The 18,131-nt window shown below is 37.0% G+C and overlaps 1 pseudogene; it reads left to right on the top strand.

The window, feature by feature from the left end:
• The first annotated feature begins 617 nt into the window (after nucleotides 1-617).
• On the top strand, nucleotides 618-11,946 carry LOC117079071 (annotated as a pseudogene).
• The last annotated feature ends 6,185 nt before the right edge of the window (nucleotides 11,947-18,131 follow it).

Below are 18,131 nucleotides of genomic sequence, written 5' to 3'. Positions count from 1 at the left end.
ATTTCAAACTGTATCTAAACTTTTTGTGGACTTTTTTTTTTTTTTGCTTTGACTTCCTTGTTTTGTTTTTATTAAGAGTTATTTATTTCCTCCTCCTCACAATGCTTTATGCTTTTTGTTCTCTCTTTATAAAGTAATTGCAAATTATATTTCAAAGTGTCATGGTTAAAAATGAATGTAGAAATGAAAATAGTTTCCTCTTTTTAATGAATAGCCTCTAGCCCCCAGCTCAGATCACTTTAACACTTGTCTTTATTGTCTCCAAATTCAACTAACTGATGTTTTTGATCCTGGTTGCTCCTATTTCTCATCCATGCTCTACACTTCCACTCTTTTTAACAAAGCAGAAACCTCACCTACCTAGCGTGGCTTACAGGAAATTGAGATTACCCTAGTTTCACTTTGGATTGCTTGTTTTTAAGCTATAACAGTTTGCAATGATGTCACTTTTATTTCAGACACGCTTAGAACATACTCCTTAAGACTATGGTTTGTTGAACTTCAAAATATAAAGTAATAAAGGTTACTTGTTATTTGGTTATCATAGTGATACATTTTGGTGATGGTTCAAATGTTAACTTGCAGATTAAAGATAACAGTGAAGAAAATCCTGCAATATGAGGTAAAGCCTTATGGCTGCAAAAGAAATCTAATAAAAAGATGAATCAAGAATACCTATAGATAGATGAAAGAGAAGAGATGTTTATCTTAGATGAAGATACATTAACTATTCTGCCAATCCAGGCTTCTGCTAATTATTTCACACATCACTTTATGCTCAATCAAAGGGAATAACCAAAGATGAGAAAGTGAACCCAAGTGGAGGCACTTCAGAGGCAATCCATCTGAGAATTTTGGGAGAAGCTATTACTTTTCTGTTCATTCATTGGGCAAGGTCAAGAAAGTTCTTGACTTAATATATCATCTGTCCTTGTCTTTTTATTTGAAACTTGAGCCAAAAACTACATAAATGGCTATTTTTCTTTTCTTCTCAAATCTTTTACTGTTTTCTGAGGAAAGACTGGCAAACAATACTTTAATAAAATCACAGATATCTGCTTGTTTTTTGGCCCTAAGTGCACTTTGGGGAAAGTTGCTTTCTAGAAAGTATTATTAGGGTAATTAATTTAAAGTTTTTAAAATGCCTGTCCCAAATAGGTTTCTGCTTAATTACCTTTATGATTAGCCATTCCCTGCAGAATGTGACCCACATCACTCAAAATTACTTAACATTGTTTTTAAAAATATGGTAAAAGCTAACTTCATTGTTGTATAGACTACTTTTTTTTTTTTTTTTTTAAATACAACCATCCTACACCATTACCATTCTGGATCATGCATATTACTTAAATAAACCATGCTCTGTTGTATCTCTTTGATATGGCTCATGTCATTAATTATTTTCTGAAATGTGCTTTTTCTCTTCTCCTTCTGAAAGTATTTATTAACTCTGGAAAGACCTATCCAAATCTAACTTGAACAAAAAATCCTTCTCTAAACCACAAATTCCTGTTGTTCTAGTGTAGAATTATTAAAGTAGATCATTCATTGAGCTTTAATATAATTTTTGTAAGCATTTTCCTATAAGAATGTAAACATTATTTTATAATTGAATAACATTTTGCTTTGTGTATCAAAGTTTAACCATATTAGGCTGTGTACTTCAGACCCTAACACTGTAGCCAGCATGTGGTATTAAATAACTCCTAGCTAAATAAACAGTTGAATGCATGTTGAATCTCAAATGAACTTGTATTTTGTTGATGTTTATCATATCAATATTTTTGAAGTATTTTAAACTGTGTTCCATAAATGTAGACAATTGGGATTTCATATGTGTGCATGATGTTTTAGAGTGGATGATAGGTCTTGATCTAGAAGCAAAACACGCAGTCAGGTAGTCTGCATGATATGCATGGGGTAAGGTTGTAAATACTGGATGTGTTCACTAGATGAAATGGAATCTGTCAACATCTCTATCACATAAAACTTTTCATTTACGTCTTACTCCATTGTATGTTGAAGTACACAAATTTCCACATTCTGTTGTTCTCAACACACTTGATGCCTCAGGACAAAAATAGAGAATGTCTTCAGGCGACAAAGGGACAGGAAGTAACAAATGGACAGGAAGTATCAGAAAAAATTAAACACATCAAATAATTATATTTCTTTCTAGTATATTCTCTCTTCTTTTAGCAGTAGACAGTCTTCAACTACAGCGGGAGGAGCCTCAACCAATGAGGACTGATAACAAACTACTAGGCTATGTCTCACAAACTTTCAGCAATATGGCAGGCTGCTGTATTGAAGACAAAAACATAGAAAGAAAACATCATTGTAATTTTAATGGCAAGAGAATTACAATAAAGAAGGCACATTACGTAAATATTTTCCAAGAATAAGAAGTTATTCAACTGCTCTTATCATATAAGATTTTGAAATTTATAAAATCCTGTAGGCTGGGCTATCTTTGGTCATGTAACTGAATCTGCTCTGCTCTTCAAAACTGCTCTTCAAAAACAGAGTAGGAATGTTTTTAGATCTAAAGCATTTAGATTTTTTAATACTCTTACATGTACGATAAATTTTATTTATTATAAAGTCACCTTTTAAATGCATGTTTTAATTATAACATGTAATTGGCTGTATTTGAGGTTTATTTTCATAAAGCTATTTATGAGCTTTAATCCCTGTTATTCATGTTACCAAATTTTATTCAATGAACTGAAAAAAATATTTGGTTTTTAAATCAAATGCCTTAAAATAGAACATGTGGAAAATATAAAGTTGAATTTATTGACTGTTCATTTTAGTTAACAATTAGTTATTCACTGATTTTTTCTCAACTCAATGTTACTGATTACATGAAATTTACTGAATCAACTTTTGTCCAAATGGATCCCCAATGAGTTAGCGAATACCTGTTTTATAATAGAAATGATGTAAACCAGACATAAGTATTGAAATGTAGGGTTTGAATTGAATTTATCTAATGTTGGTAGCTATTTTCTCATCTAACATACTACATATTATTTTTTTACAATCAAAGCTAAGTATTTGCTTATAGACTGGCTAGGCATGATAGGCTGATTTTGATATTATAATCTAATGGTTGTCTATTCAAAGCACATTTATAATAGTCCCTTTAATATAAGTAGCTTACAATATAGAGAAGGGGACAGATATTTGCAAACACTTAAAGTAAATTAATGTAATATTTTATTACTTGTGTTATGATTGAGCAAAGTAGTATCACTGGGAAAAATTAGTAAAAAATACAAAAAAAAACCCTTATTTTTTAAAAAGGGATCTGGAAAACATTATAGAATAATGAAATTTAAGATCAGTCCTTTAAATGTGACTACCATTTCACTGATTTTTATTTATCCTGAAAAATGGTTGTGAAAGTTCCTAGCTTTGCTTCTTTTTATTATTTATTTATTTATTATTTATTTTTTATTATTATACTTTAAGTTCTAGGGTACATGTGCATAATGTGCAGGTTTGTTACATATGTATACTTGTGCCATGTTGGTGTGCTGCACCCATCAACTCGTCAGCACCCATTAACTCGTCATTTACATCAGGTATAATTCCCAATACAATCCCTCCCCCCTCCTCCCTCCTAATGATAGGCCCCAGTGTGTGATGTTCCCCTTCCCGAGTCCAAGTAATCTCATTGTTCGATTCCCACCTATGAGTGAGAACATGCGGTGACTGGTTTTCTGTTTTTGCCATAGTTTGCTGAGAATGATGGTTTCCAGCTGCATCCATGTCCCTACAAAGGACATGAACTCATCCTTTTTTATGGCTGCATAGTATTCCATGGTGTATATGTGCCACATTTTCTTAATCCAGTCTGTCACTGATGGACATTTGGGTTGATTCCAAGTCTTTGCTATTGTGAATAGTGATGCAATAAACATACGTGTACATGTGTCTTTATAGCAGCATGATTTATAATCCTTTGGGTATATACCCAGTAATGGGATGGCTGGGTCATATGGGACTTCTAGTTCTAGATCCTTGAGGAATCGCCATACTGTTTTCCATAATGGTTGAACTAGTTTACAATCCCACCAACAGTGTAAAAGTGTTCCTATTTCTCCACAGCCTCTCCAGCACCTGTTGTTTCCTGACTGTTTAATGATTGCCATTCTAACTGGTGTGAGATGGTATCTCATTGTGGTTTTGATTTGCACTTCTCTGATGGCCAGTGATGATGAGCATTTTTTCATGTGTCTGTTGGCTGCATAAATGTCTTCTTTTGAGAAGTGTCTGTTCATATCCTTTCCCCACTTTTTGATGGGGTTGTTTGTTTTTTTCTTGTAAATTTGTTTGAGTTCTTTGTAGGTTCTGGATATTAGCCCTTTGTCTAATGAGTAGATTACAAAAATTTTCTCCCATTCTGTGGGTTGCCTGCTCAATCTGATGGTAGTTTCTTTTGCTGTGCAGAAGCTCTTTAGTTTAATTAGATCCCATTTGTGAATTTTGGCTTTTGTTGCTATTGCTTTTGGTGTTTTAGACATAAAGTCCTTGCCCATGCCTATGTCCTGAATGGTATTACCTAGGTTTTCTTCTAGGGTTTTTATGGTATTAGGTCTAACATTTAAGTCTGTAATCCATCTTGAATTAATTTTCGTATAAGGAGTAAGGAAAGGATCCAGTTTCAGCTTTCTACTTATGGCTAGCCAATTTTCCCAGCACCATTTATTAAATAGGGAATCCTTTCCCCATTTCTTCTTTTTCTCAGATTTGTCAAAGATCAGATGGCTGTACATGTATTATTTCTGAGGACTCTGTTCTGTTCCATTGGTCTATATCTCTGTTTTGGTACCAGTACCATGCTGTTTTGATTACTGTAGCCTTGTAGTATAGTTTGAAGTCAGGTAGCGTGATGCCTCCAGCTTTGTTCTTTTGACTTAGGATTGTCTTGGCAATGCGGGCTCTTTTTTGGTTCCATATGAACTTTAAAGCCGTTTTTTTCAATTCTGTGAAGAAACTCATTGGTAGCTTGATGGGGATGGCATTGAATCTATAAATCACCTTGGGCAGTATGGCCATTTTCATGATATTGATTCTTCCTATCCATGAGCATGGTATGTTCTTCCATTTGTTTGTGTGTCCTCTTTTATTTCGCTGAGCAGTGGTTTGTAGTTCTCCCTGAAGAGGTCCTTTACATCCCTTGTAAGTTGGATTTCTAGGTATTTTATTCTCTTTGAAGCAATTGTGAATGGAAGTTCATTCATGATTTGGCTCTCTGTTTGTCTGTTACTGGTGTATAAGAATGCTTGCGATTTTTGCACATTAATTTTGTATTCTGAGACTTTGCTGAAGTTTCTTATCAGCTTAAGGAGATTTTGGGCTGAGACAATGGGGTTTTCAAAATATACAATCATGTCATCTGCAAACAGGGACAATTTGACTTCTTCTTTTCCTAACTGGATACACTTTATTTCTTTCTCTTGCCTGATTGCTCTAGCCAGAACTTCCAGCACTATGTTGAATAGGAGTGGTGGTGAGAGAGGGCATCCCTGTCTTGTGCCCGTTTTCAAAGGGAATTTTTCCAGTTTTTGCCAGTTCAGTGTGATATTGGCTATGGGTTTGTCATAAATAGCTCTTATTATTTTGAGATATGTTCCATCAATACCGAATTTATTGAGTGTTTTTAGCATGAAGAGCTGCTGAATTTTGTCAAAGGCCTTTTCTGCATCTATTGACATAATCCTGTGGTTTTTGTCTTTGGTTCTGTTCATATGCTGGATTACATTTATTGATTTGCGAATATTGAACCAGCCTTGCATCCTAGGGATGAAGCCCACTTGATCATGGTGGATAAGCTTTTTGATGTGCTGCTGGATCCGTTTTGCCAGTATTTTATTGAGGATTTTTCATCGATGTTCATCAGGGATATTGGTCTAAAATTCTCTTTTTTTGTTGTGTCTCTGCCAGGCTTTGATATCAGGATGATGTTGGCCTCATAAAATGAGTTAGGGAGGATTCTCTCTTTTTCTATTGATTGGAATAGTTTCAGAAGGAATGGTACCAGCTCCTCCTTGTAGTTCTGGTAGAATTCAGCTGTGAATCCATTTGGTCCTGGAATTTTTTTGGTTGGTAGGCTATTAATTATTGCCTCAATTTCAGAGCCTGCTATTGGTCTATTCAGGGTTTCAGCTTCTTCCTGGTTTAGTCTTGGGAGAGTGTAAGTTTCCAGGAAATTATCCATTTCTTCTAGATCTTCTAGTTTATTTGTGTAGAGGTGTTTATAGTATTCTCTGATGGTAGTTTGTATTTCTGTGGGGTCGGTGGTGACATCCCCTTTATCATTTTTTATTGCGTCTATTTGATTCTTCTCTCTTTTCTTCTTTATTAGTCTTGCTAGCAGTGTATCAATTCGTTGATCTTTTCAAAAAACCAACTCCTGGATTCGTTGATTTTTTGGAGGGTTTTTTGTGTCTCTATCTCCTTCAGTTCTGCTCTGATCTTAGTAATTTCTTGCCTTCTGCTAGCTTTTGAATGTGTTTGCTCTTGCTTCTCTAGTTCTTTTAATTGTGATGTTAGAGTGTCAATTTTAGATCTTTCCAGCTTTCTCTTGTGGGCATTTAGTGCTATAAATTTCCCTCTACACACCGCTTTAAATGTGTCCCAGAGATTCTGGTATGCTGTATCTTTGTTCTCATTGGTTTCAAAGAACATCATTATTTCTGCCTTCATTTCGTTATGTACCCAGTAGTCATTCAGGAGCAAGTTATTCAGTTTCCATGTAGTTGAGCGGTTTTAATTGAGTTTCTTAGTCCTGAGTTCTAGTTTGATTGCACTGTGGTCTGAGAGACAGTTTGTTATAATTTCTGTTCTTGTACATTTGCTGAGGAGTGCTTTACTTCCAACTATGTGGTTAACTTTGGGATAAGTGTGATGTGGTGCTGAGAAGAATGTATATTCTGTTGATTTGGGGTGGAGAGTTCTGTAGATGTCTATTAGGTCTGCTTGCTGCAGAGATGAGTTCAATTCCTGGATATCCTTGTTAACTTTCTGTCTTGTTGATCTGTCTAATGTTGACAGTGGGGTGTTGAAGTCTCCCATTATTATTGTATGGGAGTCTAAGTCTCTAAGGACTTGCTTGATGAATCTGGGTGCTCCTGTATTGGGTGTATATATATTTAGGATAGTTAGCTCTTCCTGTTGAATTGATCCCTTTACCATTATGTAATGGCCTTCTTTGTCTCTTTTGATCTTTGATGGTTTAAAGTCTATTTTATCAGAGACTAGGATTGCAACCCCTGCTTTTTTTTGTTCTCCATTTGCTTGGTAGATCTTCCTCCATCCCTTTATTTTGAGCCTATGTATGTCTCTGCATGTAAGATGGGTCTCCTGAATACAGCAAACTGATGGGTCTTGACTCTTTATCGAGTTTGCCAGTCTGTGTCTGTTAATTGGAGCATTTAGTCCATTGACATTTAAGGTTAATATTGTTATGTGTGAACTTGATCCTGCCATTATGATATTAACTGGTTATTTTGTTCGTTAGTTGATGCAGTTTCTTCCTAGCCTAGATGGTCTTTACATTTTGGCATGTTTTTGCAATGGCTGGTACCGGTTGTTCCTTTCCATGTTTAGTGCTTCCTTCAGGGTCTCTTGTAAGGCAGGCCTGGTGGTGACAAAATCTCTAAGCATTTGCTTATCTGTAAAGGATTTTATTTCTCTTTCACTTATGAAACTTAGTTTGGCTGGATATGAAATTCTGGGTTTAAAATTCTTTTCTTTAAGAATGTTGAATATTGCCCCCCACTCTCTTCTGGCTTGTAGAGTTTTTGCCGAGAGATCTGCTGTTAGTTTGATGGGCTTCCCTTTGTGGGTAACCTGACCTTTCTCTCTGGCTGCCCTTAAGATTTTTTCCTTCATTTCAACTTTGGTGAATCTGGCAATTATGTGTCTTGGAGTTGCTCTTCTGGAGGAGTATCTTTGTGGTGTTCTCTGTATTTCCTGAATTTGAATGTTGGCCTGCCCTACTAGGTTGGGGAAGTTCTCCTGGATGATATCCTGAAGAGTGTTTTCCAACTTGGTTCCACTTTCCCCCTCACTTTCAGGCACCCAATCAGACGTAGATTTGGTCTTTTTACATAATCCCATACTTCTTGCAGGCTTTGTTCATTTCTTTTTCTTCTTTTTTCTTTAGATTTCTCTTCTCGCTTCATTTCATTCATTTGATCCTCAATCGCTGATACTCTTTCTTCCAGTTGATCGAGTCGGTTACTGAAGCTTGTGTATTTGTCACGTATTTCTCGTGTCATGGTTTTCATCTCTGTCATTTCGTTTATGGCCTTCTCTGCATTAATTATTCTAGTTATCAATTCTTCCACTCTTTTTTCAGGATTTTTAGTTTCTTTGCACTGGGTATGTAATTCCTCCTTTAGCTCTGAGAAATTTGATGGACTGAAGCCTTCATCTCTCATCTCGTCAAAGTCATTCTCTGTCCAGCTTTGATTCGTTGCTGGCGATGAGCTGCATTCCTTTGGAGGGGGAGATGCGCTATTATTTTTTGAATTTCCAGCTTTTCTGCCCTGCTTTTTCCCCATCTTTGTGGTTTTATCTGCCTCTGGTCTTTGATGATGGTGACGAACTGATGGGGTTTTGGTGTGAGTGTCCTTCCTGTTTGTTAGCTTTCCTTCTAACAGTCAGGACCCTCAGCTGTAGGTCTGTTGGAGATTGCTTGAGGTCCACTCCTGACCCTGTTTGCCTCGGTATCAGCAGCAGAGGCTGCCAAAGATAGAATATTTTTAAACAGCGAGTGTACCTGTCTGATTTTTGCTTTGGAAGCTTCCTCTCAGGGGTATACTCCACCGTGTGAGGTGTGGGGTGTCGGCCTGCCCCTAGTGGGGGATGTCTCCCAGTTAGGCTACTCAGGGGTCAGGGACCTACTTGAGCAGGCAGTCTGTCCGTTCTCAGATCCCAACCTCTCTGTTGGGAGATCCACTGCTCTCTTCAAAGCTGTCAGACAGAGTCGTTTGCCGCTGCAGAGGTTTCTGCTGCTTTGTTGTTGTTGTTGTTTAGCTGTGCCCTGTCCCCAGAGTTGGAGTCTACAGAGACAGGCAGGGCTTCTTGAGCTGCTGTGAGCTCCACCCAGTTCGAGCTTCCCAGTGGCTTTGTTTATCTACTTAAGCCTCAGCAATGGTGGGCACCCCTCCCCCAGCCTGGCTGCTGCCTTGCCCTTAGATCACAGGCTGCTATGCTAGCAATGAGGGAGGCTCCGTGGGCGTGGGACCCTCCTGGCTAGGTGTGGGATATAATCTCCTGGTGTGCCCGTTTGCTAAGACCCTTGGTAAAGCGCAGTATTGGGATGGGAGTTACTCGATTTTCCAGGTGTTGTGTGTCTCAGTTCCCCTGGCTAGGAAAAGGGATTCCCTTCCCCCTTGCGCTTCCCAGGTGAGGCGATGCCTCGTCCTGCTTCAGCTATTGCTGGTTGGGCTGCAGCAGCTGACCAGCACCGATTGTCTGGCACTCCCTAGTGAGATAAACCCAGTACCTCAGTTGAAAATGCAGAAATCACCTGTCTTCTGTGTCGCTCGTGCTTGGAGCTGGAGACTGGAGCTGTTCCTATTTGGCCATCTTGCTCCGCCCCGTGACTACTATTTCAATAGGTGGAAACAGAGTATTAATTGGGGAATTCGTGGTAAGGAGAATAGAAAAAGCATAGATGGAGAAGAAAGTCAAGTGTATGTTATCCATATCACACATGGAGCAGGACTGTATGTAAATATGAACTTATAGGTGTTCTGGAAAACAACATTTCTTTGCATATTAAAAATTACTTCATAATTTCTTTTAAATATTAATATTTGATTTATTAACATTACAACTTTTAAAAGTGAATTTTTTCCAAATGTTTGATATTCACTTATAAATTATTTTAATTTATAAATTTCAGCATATTTTGACTGAAATGGAGTGCAATTTCCTGATCACAGCTCACTGCAGCCTCAAACTTCTAGGCTCAGTCACACTCCCAACTTTCCCTCCAGAGTAGCTGGGGCTACAGATGCATACCATTATGCCCAGCTAATATTTCCATTAAATGTGCTTCAATTGCCTGACTACCAAAACCTTCCCAAGTAAGTGTTAGCTTTATCAATATAAGGGGCCCTTATAGTCTTAAATACTGCAATAACATTATATATTTGTGAAATAAATAGCTCCATTTTATTCACAATCGAAATTTTAATTCAAATCACAATTACAGTAGATTATCTCAATGGCTGAAGTTACTAGATTAAACAAGCGATCACGTTGAAGTGTTTCCTGATGCTGGTGTTATCACTAAGGAACTTTCTCAATGCATTGCACTAACTGGAGGTGCTGCACTGGTTGCTGATTATGGTCATGATGGAACAAAGACAGATGACTTCAGAGGGTTTTGTGGCCACAAGTTTCGTGATGTCTTAATTGCCCCAGGAATAGCAGATCTAACAGCTAATGTGGACTTCAGTTATTTGCAAAGAATGGCACAGGGAAAAGTAGCGTCTCTGGGCCCAATAAAACAACACACATTTAAAAAAATATGGGTATTGATGTCCAGCCGAAGGTTCTTTTAGATAAATCAAATGAGACATCAATGAGACAGCAATTACTTCAAGGATATGATATGTTAATGAATCCGAAGAAGACAGGAGAAAGATTGAACATTTTTGCCTTGCTACTTCATCACAGACTTCAAGGTGGAAGGAATCAGATGAATGTATGTCAGTCAAAACCCTATGCATCTCCTGTAGCTGGGTTTAGTGACCTTGTTTGGCAGTTATATCTCAGCTTGGATATTTTACCCTTTGGTCTGCCCAAGAACTCAAAACAAAAGAAACACATTTCATACATTGCAGGTAAAAAAAGAAACACAAAATACACAAAATATCAAAATGTTGTTTTGATTTTTTTTCCCTATATTTAACTCTAAATTTCTTTAGGTTAGAAAGACTTTGCCTATGTTAAAGTGCTTTCCCCAGAAAACATTGACCAATAACTTTACAGTGGAACTTTCATATGTAATCAGAGATAATCTTTAGCTCTCCATTCTGTACTCCCACCCAGACACATAATGGATTCTTACCTACATTTATGACCACTATAACAGAAACTTCATAACTTATTTACAGGAATTAATCATAAAGTTCATATCCTCAGATCCATATTACATAATTACTTAAGCATTCTCTACTCGAAGATGTCCAAAAACCCTTTCTGGATATTTAAATAACTGAAGGAATGAATACGATAAGGAATAAAAGATAAAAAATCATCAAGAAGCCAGTATCTAGACATAGGTATTTCATATCAACACTTTTCTTCCTCTTTTGTGTTCCATAGCAATGAGAGTCTATTTGGTTCAATGTCAGTTATAAGACATTGCTTTGTTTTTCTACTTATGATTTTTAATACCATCTCAATTGCAATATAGTTATGTTTTTTCTTTCTGGTCCTTTTAATTTTACCAAAGTACTATGCATAGGATTGGTGCTTAATATACACTGTAATATTGTTCTTTATCCAACAATATGAACAAATTTAATGCTTTTTAAATGTTCCATTAAATAGTAATATGTTTTCTCCATGGAGATATTGTTTACATTAGGAATAAGTCATAAGTAAGATAATCACACAGTCTGAAAAGAAGACTGTGACCTGGATTATAGAAATCTGTCAGAATTAACAATACTCTAATGCTTCTAAGAGATATGCATTCTACATCATTTTAATTATTCTAATATTTTTAAATTATACAATAAGAATTATGTGAGTATCATTAGAGGAGAAACACTTAGACTGTAATAAGATTTAATTCAATGATTTATAGCTACTTTTGTGTCTTGCTGTTGTTGAACAGGCTTTATATTGGCTAACCTGCACATCCTGGAAGAAACTGATCTTTCAGTTATTTTCCACATCAGCACATGACAATTAGTGAAATGAGTTCAGGCTTTTAAAAATAGCAGATGTTGAATATTTATAGAGAGTTACTTTGGTTTATTTTATAAAATTTTGTACACGAATTTTAGATTCAAATGTAAAAGAATGTCTGAAATGAGTAATTGCACATGCCAAATCGGTTTTTTATATATTTCAGGGTTATGATTATCGGAAGTCACTTCTTACTTTGATTAATTGGAACTCAATAAGATGTAAGGCAAATTACCTTGAAAGATAAAATCCAAGTGATCATACATAAATGTATCATGTGGTGTCAAATAAAACTTCAATAAATACAAGGTGGCAGAAACAAAACTTATGTAAATTATTCATCCATAAAATCTGCATTAGCTAGTTTGTAAAGAAAATATATTTATTCCAAATGACACTATTGCTAAGCTACATGGCTTAGATGAGGAAAATTAAATCCAGAAATCTCTCTTATAAATGTACTCAGAAATATAACACTTCTGTAACAAGAATTGAATTTTGCTCATTTGTTTTACTCAGCAAAATAAAAGAAACATTTATAATTTTACAATAATGCTGTTTTAAATTTCAGGCATTTATTTATTTAAAAAATTAAATTACTAATCAGTGAAAACTACATTTATGAATATTTTTAAAACTAGGTTTTGTAATATTACCTCAAATTTTTATGGTAATGCACAGTTCATGGTGTCTTTTTCCAGCTCTTGAAAACATTAATGTAACTTTGCTGTTAATATTAACAGGTGAGAAGAATAACATATTTACTAATTAGATTTAATTTGATATTTTACTGCTAAGCACTATGTCTTTTTATTTTCTAAGTTTTCAACAATAGACTCTCATTCCTCCAATAATATTTTGGCAACAGAAGTATGTTTGAAACTCCCAATATATTAAGATTTCTTGAATATTCCCTTTTATGGTAAGTATGAAGATAAGTAATTATATTCTTGTGCTTACTTACACTCATCAGGAAGTTGTGAGACGACTTGGTTTATGTTTATTTGTGATAAAGAACAATTCATTATTTGCTTATAAAGAGTGTAATTAATATCTTATTTAGTGACAGTTTCATTTTTCTCCCACTGGTTTGAATTACACATTCTAATGATTGTCGGTGAGAGGAACTTCCTCATATCATTTCTACCTATGAAGTGTATTATTTCATGGCCAAGGCAGTCATACACAGGTTTGGCTACATAATTTGTGGGGTTCAATTCAAAATGAAAATGTGGGGTCTTTTGTTGCAAATTATTAAGAATTCCAGGCCGGGCGCGGTGGCTCAAGCCTGTAATCCCAGCACTTTGGGAGGCCGAGACGGGTGGATCATGAGGTCAGGAGATCGAGACCATCCTGGCTAACACGGTGAAACCCCGTCTCTACTAAAAATACAAAAACTAGCCGGGCGAGGTGGCGGGCGCCTGTAGTCCCAGCTACTCGGGAGGCTGAGGCAGGAGAATGGCGGGAACCGGGAGGCGGAGCTTGCAGTGAGCTGAGATCTGGCCACTGCACTCCAGTCCGGGCGACAGACCGAGACTCCGTCTCAAAAAAAAAAAAAAAAAAAAAAAAAAAAAAGAATTCCAAAATGGCAGCAGCACAGCATTAACCAAGAGCAGATCCATGTGAGCATGGTACCCTGTGCAACTGGACAGGTCATAGGTCCATGAAGTCAGCCCCATAGACACACTGTGACATAATCAATGTATTGTAGCATTGGAGAATATGGCTTCCGGAGCCACATCACTAGGTTTTAATTCTACATTATCAATTCTTTAACTGTTAGACTTTAGTAAGTTACTTAAATGCTCTCTGCCTCAGTGGTTTTATCTTCATCAAATAATGTTTATAGTATGTAATTTATGAGATTATTTTGAGGAATGAATACTATATGTAAAAGGTCAGGAATAACATCTGACATGAGTAAGCTATCAATAATATTAGGTAGTATTAGTTTATATGAAGTGGTTATTTTTAATAGATACAACTAGTGAATCAACTCATGTAGATCATCCTTTTTCATGCTATTTCCATGAGATAACATCCTATATTTGGCACTCTTTTTGTTGCTTTTTTTTTTTTTTTAGACAAATTCTTGCTCTGTCACCCAGGCTAGAGTGCAGTGGCTCAGTCAATTATGGATAACTGCAGCCTCAACCTCCAAGATTCAAGCAATACTCCTCCCTCAGCGCCCTGAGGAGCTGGGACTATAGGCACATGCCGCGATGGCTGGCTAATTTTCACATTTTTGTAGAGACATGCATTTTTGCACATTGTCTGACTGGTCTTGAACTCCTAGACTGAAGCCATCCACCTGCCTTGGCCTCCCAAAGTGCTAGGATTATTTCTTGCAATTTTGAAGACTATTATTGTGAGAGAAGATAAGAGGATACAACTCTGGTTCCCAAATTTACATTCTCCCAGGTTTATACTACTCTGGCATTTAATTTAAAGGGCAAAATTAAGATCAATCTATTATCCATCTGATACTTCTGTAAATCCAATGGACATTACAATCTGGATTTTATAAGCCAGTTTTGACTTAATTTTGCTATTTGGAAAATATGATTAAAGGTACAATGATATAAGGCCTATAATTTATATTCAAATATTTCAGAATTGACCATGTTAAATCAATGTATGTGCATTTGTGTTAATCTAGACACTATGGGGATCTAGTTGACATATTCCTGCAATCATTTTCCCCAGGGGGTCAGCTAACATTAAAAGTTAGGAAGTCCATACTGCAGAAGTAAATTCACCAAGCATTTCTAACATCTACATTTTGTCTACGGCCATACCACCCTGAACGCACCTGATCTCGTCTAACATCTACATCTTGACTCAACGTCAGGAGCTTTACTGAATGTTGAGTAAATTAGCATAATGAATGTTAAAAATGGATCCCCATTAATGAAATTACTAGTGTTCAAGCTGTTTTATTTAAAATAGTTCCTACAACCTTCACACTTTTGTATGGTCAAGGCATAAGAATCAAGTGAAACCTCGCCCTGTAGACTAAGGGATAGCATCCTCCATTTGACTTTTAACTGATTCTGAGCTGACTTATTGGTTCCAAGAATACCTTTTATCACCTCAGACTGCCTGATTATTTAGTCTAACCCTACTTGTAGAATCAGGTGAATTTTTCAATGATAGTATCTGTGTTAGGCCATTCTTGCATTGCCATAAAGAAACACTTTAGGGAGCTTTCACTCATGATGGAAGGTGAAGAGGCAGCAGCCACATTACATGGTGAAAGAAGGAGCAAGAGAGAGAGATGGGAAGGTGCCAGACACTTTTAAACAATTGGAACTCTGAAAACTCACTCACTATTGTGAGAACAGCACCAAGAGGGTGGTACTAAACCATTCATGAGAAATCTGCCCCCATGATCCAATCACCTCCCACCAATCCCCACCCCCCTCCAAAATTGGTGATTACATTTTAACGTGAGGTTTGGGAGAACCAATATTCAACTTACGTCACTCCACGTTTGGTCCCCAAATCTCATGTTCTTCTCACATTGCAAAATAGAATCATCAGCATCACTGAAATGTCGAAAGTCCAAAGTCTCATCTGAGATTAGTTTCTTCCATTTATGAACCAGGAAAACCAAAACAAGTTACTTCCAAGATACAATGGGGGTACAGGCATTGGATAAGCATTTTTATTCCAAAAGGGAGAAATTGGCCAAAAGAAAGGGGTAACAGGCCACATACAAGTTCAAAACCTAGCAAGGCAGTCATTACATCTTAAAGCTCCAAAATAATCTCATTTGACTCCATGTCCCACGTCCAGGGCCCACTGGTGCAAGGGTGAGCTCCCAAGGCCTTGGAAAGCTCTACCTCTGTGGCTTTGCAGAGTACAGGTCCTGCGGCTGCTTACATGGGTTAGAGTTGAGTACCTGTGGCTTTTCCAGGTACAGGGTGCAAGCTACCAGTGAATCTGTCATTCTGGGGTCTGGCAGGTGGCAGCCCCCTTCCTATAACTCCACCAGGCAGTGCCCCAGTGGAGACTCTGTGTGTTACCTCCAACACTACATTTGCCCTTGACACTGCCTTACTGGAAGTTCTCTGTGAGGGTTCTGTCCCTGCAGAGAATTCTGCCTGGGCACATAGGCTTTCTCACACATCTTCTGAAATCTGAGCAGAGGCTATCAGGCTTCCTCTTGCACTCAGCGAACTTGCAGGCTTAAGACCACCTCAAAGCCATCAAGACTTACAGCTTGTACCCTCTGGATTTGCCATCCTAAGCTGTACATGGCCCTTTGAGTCAAAGCTGTCAGAGGGGCCTGGATGCGAGAAGCCTACCAACGTAGTGCAGGTCAGTGACACTCCTTGTCTAGCCTACAAAACCATTCTTTAGACTTAAGCCTCTGGACCTGTAATGGGGGGGGGCTGCCTCAAAGATTTCTGAAATGTCTTCAAGGCTATTTTACCATAGTCTTCGCTATTCACACTTTGCTACTTTTTAGTTATGCTCATATCTCTAGCAAGTGGTTATTCCATAATACGTTTAGATTTTTCTTGTTTTTTTTTTTCTCTTTCTTTGCCACATGACTAGGCTGCAAGTTTTCCAAATTTTTATACTCTGCTCTCTCTTTAATTATAACTTCCAACTTTTAGTCGTTTCTTTGCTCCCGTATCTGAGATAGGTTGTTAGAAGCAACCAGGTTACATCTTAAATGTTTTGCTGCTTAGAAATTTCTTCTGCCAGGTACCCTAAGTCATTGCTCTTAAGTTTAAACTTTCACAGATCCCTAGAACATGAACAAAATATAGCCAAGTTCTTTGCCATGGCATAACAAGGGTGACCTTTGATCTAGTTCCCAATAAGTTCCTAATTTTTGTCTGAGACCTCATCAGCCTGGACTTCACTCTCCACATCACTATCAGCATTTTGATCACAACAATTTAACCAGTTTCTAAGAAGTGCCAAAATTTCCCTTATTTTTCCATCTTCTTTTGAGTCCTACAAACTTCCAACCTCTGCCCGTTATCCAGTTTTTGTTTGTTTGTTTGTTTTGTTTTGTTTTTTTTTTTGAGACAGAATCTGTCTCTGTTGCCCAGGCTGGAGTGCAGTGGTGCAATCTTGGCTCACTGCAAGCTCTGCCTCCTGGATTCACGCCATTCTCCTGCCTCAGCCTCCTGAGTAGCTGGTACTACAGGTGCCCACCACCACACCCAGATAATTTTTTGTATTTTTAGTAGAGATGGGGTTTCACCATGTTAGCCAGGATGGTCTCTATCTCCTGAACTCATGATCCACCCTCCTTGGCCTCCCAAAGTGCTGGGATTACAGGTGTGAGTCACCGTGCCCAGCCCTGTTATCCAGTTTCTAAGCTGCTTACACATTATCAGGTATCTTTATAGCAATGCTTCATTACTCAGTACCAATTTTCTGTGTTAGACTATTCTTACATTGCCCCTATGAGATTTGGGGGGAACAAAATTCCAAACTATCTTAGTGCTTTTGGGTACCACAGGGGAAAAACAGCTGACATTCACCCCAGATGACAGATTTAGATATAAAAATGTTACTGCTTATCTTCTTATGAATGTATGTAGTATGGCAAAATTGAAACTGAGGTTCCTTCGTTTTAGACTGGTAATGAGCCATCTCCAACCTACCTCTAATGATTAACAACTACCAAATCTTAAAAACAAAAGCTTAATATTTGGGCATAATTAATTTAAAATAATCACTTTGCAACAATTACTACAAAAAATAACATTTCAACTTCCTTTTAGGATTCCATATGAATACATTCAAAATTCAGAGAAAAAAATAGAACACATTTCCTAAGTATTAATTAAGAAAAAAGATAATCATATTTTTATTACTACAGATGGGAAGAAAATTAACAAGTAAGTTACAATGCTCCAGGTCAACCTCACTTTATTTTTATATTAACCTTAAAATCTTACTTTAATTTTATTTTATTAATGAGGAGAATGAGGCTAAGAGATGTTAAATATCCTAGCCACAGCCCTATGATCAATAAATACTGTAACTAGGATTCAAACCTGGTACACATAACACCAAATCTGTAGGTTTTATTTTTGTTTTGTTTTGTTTTCTTGTTTTTACTCACCATGTTTTACCTACCATTGAGATATATAAGAATAATTACGAGAATAATCCTTGAAGAAATATAAGCCTTGTTATAATTACCAGCTAAA

This window comes from Trachypithecus francoisi, unplaced genomic scaffold (genome assembly GCF_009764315.1).
Source record: "Trachypithecus francoisi isolate TF-2019V2 unplaced genomic scaffold, Tfra_2.0 Lachesis_group7, whole genome shotgun sequence".
Taxonomy (NCBI): domain Eukaryota; kingdom Metazoa; phylum Chordata; class Mammalia; order Primates; family Cercopithecidae; genus Trachypithecus; species Trachypithecus francoisi.
Note: the sequence above shows the minus strand (reverse complement) of the source record. Positions and strands in the feature narration are given on the sequence as shown.